This window comes from Peromyscus maniculatus, chromosome 7 (genome assembly GCF_049852395.1).
Source record: "Peromyscus maniculatus bairdii isolate BWxNUB_F1_BW_parent chromosome 7, HU_Pman_BW_mat_3.1, whole genome shotgun sequence".
Lineage (NCBI taxonomy): Eukaryota > Metazoa > Chordata > Mammalia > Rodentia > Cricetidae > Peromyscus > Peromyscus maniculatus.
Genome location: NC_134858.1, coordinates 4063167 through 4067993, shown reverse-complemented (window position 1 = coordinate 4067993; position 4827 = coordinate 4063167). Strand labels below are relative to the sequence as shown.

General features: G+C 38.7%; 1 pseudogene; it reads right to left on the bottom strand.

Moving 5' to 3' along the window:
• Positions 1-3420: 3420 nt before the first annotated feature.
• LOC102912469 (serine/threonine-protein kinase 16 pseudogene) lies at positions 3421-4550 on the bottom strand (annotated as a pseudogene).
• Between the last annotated feature and the right edge of the window lie 277 nt (positions 4551-4827).

Below are 4827 nucleotides of genomic sequence, written 5' to 3'. Positions count from 1 at the left end.
ATTTGAATAATAACTACAGCAGCTTTAGCATGAGGATTTTTCCTGGGCACTCTGACCACTAAGAGTTAATAATACATTGCTTGAGACTTGGCAAAATGCCCAGGGTGGCTGAAGATTTTGTTTTGGTCTAATGTCCTTGAAGCAACCAAAGCAACCAGCTTGAGCCAGGCTGTCATATGCCTCTAGATTCTCAAAAACTGGGTTATGGGGTTAATGAGTAAGAATGATAACTCTGTTTATTAATGATGTCAAAACTTGAGGAAAATGATTGGAAATGATAACTCTATTCTGTTATAGTTTATTAATGACGACTAAAAGATGAGCAAAAGGAAGTGAAACACATGTCCAAAACCAAAATTGATATGATCTATGTTTTGGAACATCATGAATGTATTCCTGCTAACTAAATTCTGTATAAATAAAGAAACACTCTGGCTGCTAGTCAGTCAGGCGCAAGATTCTCCTGACCACCATGGCCTGGCTCACTCCTTCTCCTGTTGAGTCCTTACATCCTCTGCAGGACCCATCCACTGTGGGGAATGGCTCCTGGCAGGAAAAGTTTTAAGGAGTCAAAATAAAACCAAAAGATTATGAGATTATTGGAAATAAAATAGTCTCTAAATTTTGGGTTTTCTGCTGTCCCATATCAGGTGGTTCTTCTGACATAAGACAGAGATTTTAGATTTTACTTTAACAAGCATACTTGGGTTTAGAGAAGGAGAGAGCTGCACTCCAACTCCAAAGCCAGCTTTAATTTTCAATTGAACAAAAAGACCATTTTCATTATGTGTCTGCAGAAAAATGCAGAAACAAACATTTGGGAAGATTTATGAAATTTTATCTTGTTGGAGATGTGATATACTAATAGGCCTATTTATTCCTTTTCTTGAGACATTTTGTTTGGATGGTTTGTCCTTTTACTTCATATGTCTCATTTGTCTAGTGGTCTTCAGATTCCTTAGGTGGATACTTTAATTTTTCTAAAAAGACAAAAACAAAACCTTTTCCCAACCTTAATTTGGGGAGGTCCCCTTATGAAAAGTTATCAAATGAAAAACATTTATTAGTTATATAAGTTAAGAGGTCTCTTTTGTTTAAATAAAACCTTTATTAATTTTGATGGTATCCATAGCTTTTCTTCTCCTGAGGAAACAAAAGCAAAACCTCTTCCCCAACATTAATACATATCCTAGTTTTTGTTCTGAGGTCAGCATATCATTAAAGTACACAGACTGATTTAATTCCATAGTTTTTTCTGTTATCCAATGTCTCTCCAAGGCTGTTGTTCCTTTCTCATTAGAATTAAGAAAAGGCAAAGTTAATAGAGCATTATGTAATCTATTTCTGGGTTTTTTTTATTATCTCTTTCTACTTATTTGGCATGTCCTTTAGAGTTTGATTTGATCTTTCTGTAACTGCTTGCTCTGTAGGATTGTGTGGTATATTTGTAATATGCTTTATATTCTAATAAGCAAAAAGTTGTTTCATTTTATTAGAGCCATATACTGGAGCATTGTCAGTCTTAATTTATACAGGCATACACATAATAGCCATAACTTCTAGCAAATGTGTGATTACAGAATCAGCCTTTATAGAACTCAAAGCAGTTGCCCATTGAAATCCTGAATAGGTATCAATGGTGTGGTGTACATATTTTAATTTTCCAAATCTACAAAATAAAACACATCCATCTGCCAGATTTCATTACTTTGTGTACCCTTTGGGTTACTTCCTATAGGCAGTGGATTTGATTGTATAAAGAACAAGTAGGACATTTCCTTATAATTTCCTTGTCTTGTTGCTAAGTGATGGAAAAAATCCTTTTTCAAATCTTTACTATTGATATGATTTTTTTTTATTAAACTCTGAGGCCTCCAGCACATTTCCTGTCAGTAGTTGATCATTTCATCATCACCTTGTGCTAGTGGGCCTGGCAGACCATATGGTATCTGATGTGCATTATATATAAGGGATGGTTTCTAATTTTGATTATTTCTTATAGCTGAAAAATAACGAAGTTAATTCTGACTCATCAGGAATAAATTTCGCAGTTTCAGTGTATAAAGCAACTTTTTCTGCATACTGAGAGTCAGTAACTATGTTAGGAGGTTCTGTAAAATCTATTAATACCATTAGAATGGCATATAATTTTGATTTTTGGACAGAATCATAAGGGTTTTGAGCCACTTTACTTCAATTTCTTGATTTATAACCTGCTTTTCCTGATTTTTTTGCATCAGTATAAAATGAAGGCACTCCAGAAATTGGTGTTCCCCATATAATGTGAGAAAGGATCCAGTTAGTTCTCTTTATAAATTGAATTCTCTTGCTTTTGGGATATTTGTTGTTAATCTCTCCTAAAAAATTACTGCAAGCTCTTTGCCAGTATTCACTTTCTGCCCATAATTTGTCAATTTCATCATTAGTAAGAGGCACTACAATTTCTGCTGGGTCTATTTCAACTAATTGATGAAGTCTCAATTTTCCTTTTAGAATCAACTCAGAGACCTCTTCCACCTAAGTTTTTCATTTTTTACTGTTTATGTGATAAACAATCCATTATAAGATAATATCTTCCCTCTGCATTAATATTCCTAACAGAAAATGTGTAGGGTAAAATAGCCAGAATGCAATCAAGTTCTGGATCCAAATGATCCACATGTGCATCCTGTAATTTCTTTTCCACCAAAGCCAATTCTCTCTCAGTTTCAGCTGATAATTCTCTTGGACTACTTAAGTTATTGTTGCCTTTTAAGGTTTGAAACAAATTAATCAGTTCTGTATTTTTTTGTCCAATAGTTGGTTGTAGATGGGCAATGTCTCCCAGCAATCTCTGAAAGTCATCAAGAATCCACAACTGATCTCTCCTAATTTTTACCTTTTGGGGTTGAATTTTGTGTAGACATTTTATATCCTAAGTAATTAATAGAATATCCTCTTTATATTTTTTTCAGGAGCAATTTGTAATTCCCCCAAAAGGCAGAATTTTCTTTATTTCTTCAAGCATTCTTCCTAAAGTATCTATATTTGAATCAGCTAGTAAAATGCCATCCATATAATGGTAAACTATAGATTGAGGAAATTGCTTATGTATCATTTCTAATGGCTGACTTATAAAATATTGTCACAGGGTAGGGCTGTTTAACAGTCCCTATGGGAGACCTTCCATTAATATCTCTTAACGGGCTGAGAATTATTATAAGTAGGTACTGTGAAAGCAAATTTTTCCTCTGTCTTGTAAAGGTATAGTGAAGAAACAATCTTTTAAATCAATAACTATAAGAGGCCATCCTTTAAGTAATAGAGAAGGTAAAGGAATTTCAGGTTGCAGAGTTCCCATTGGCTCTTAGATCTGTTACCACTCTTCATTTTCCAGATTTCTTTTTTCATTTTTCTTTTTTTCTTATTTTACATAGTCTGTTTTCACTTTATTCTCCTTTTTATCTATTCTCCTCCTCCCAGATTTGGAGATAGAACATGATGTGTGCCCAGCAGTCTAGCTTTGAGCTCTATTTTCTGTCATACTTTCCCTCACCTCACCCCAGGATCCTTGCCCAGGTACTGGGATAAGAGAGCAGAACACACAAGGACCCACCATTCTTGACCCTAGCTGTTAAGACCATCCTGGGTAGAACGGAAGGAGTTCCAGTGAAAGCTGAAAGCTGCTTCAAGGTCATCTTCCCAACATGCCCATTGCTTTGATCAGATCTGAGTGGTGTGCTGGCCTGAAGTCAGTGGCTGCAATGCCTCCAACTGACTCAGGAGGACAGGAATGTGAGGGCGCTGCTGGGGGTCCACAGTCATCATAGAGGCCAAAAGCTGTCGCAAGGCTGAAGAATGCCTGGGACTCTGTGGGATGTTGAGTTCAATCTGCACAGCAAGGGCCACACCGTCACCCTTCTGGAACACCATATCATAAGGGCCTTCCCCAAACATCATGGCATAAAGCACACAGCCTAGGGACCAGACATTAGTCCGCTCATCGATGACACAGTGGCTCTGCACAGAAAACAGCTCAGGGGCCTGGTAGGAGATGGTGCACGGCTGGGCCGCCCAGTCCTGTAGAGCTAGGGCCTGGGGGGAGCCCTCCACCTGGATACATGCTTGGTTCATAGAACCCAAGTCCATTAAAACTGGCTGCCCCTCATCACCAAGCAAAATATTGGTGGGCTTCAGGTCCCTGTGCACATAACCTTTGGCATGAATAGCCTAAAGGCCTCTGCAGATACCCAGCAACAATGGAAGGATTTGGTCTTCAGTCAGGAAGTTGCCTGCGTCCTTCAGCCTTTCTATCTCATTCCACAGTGTACCTCTCTTGAAAAAGGGTAGTAGCAACCAGGCTTCATGCTTAGCACCTTGTTCTTTCAGACAGTAAGCCATGAGGAGAAGGATGCTGGGATGCTGGAAGAGGCGGTGCATGTCTACCTCTCACTGGGCCTCTTCCTGGTCCTGCTGCTCATGACACAGGATTCTCCCTTCCCCAGTTTATGGATGAAGAGGTAACGCTTATTATCAATGATGACAGTTCGCCGGGAGCAGACACAGTGCATGGCCCATAATGTCTCAGTCATCCTCCTCAAGGATGGTCTATCTTCCAGGGAGAGTGGGCTCTTCCAGGTGATGGGCTGGGGGGCCCCCTGCGCAGCATGCTGGCTCAGGCCTGAGCAAAGGGCCAGGGACCTACAGATTTCTTTTTAATAACAAATACAAGAGAATTCTAAGGACTGGCTGATTCTTCAATATGCTAAGCATTTAGCTGTTCTTGTCCCAGCTGTTCTAAGGCTTGTAATTTCTCTGATGTTAAAGGCCATTGCTCAACCCATATAG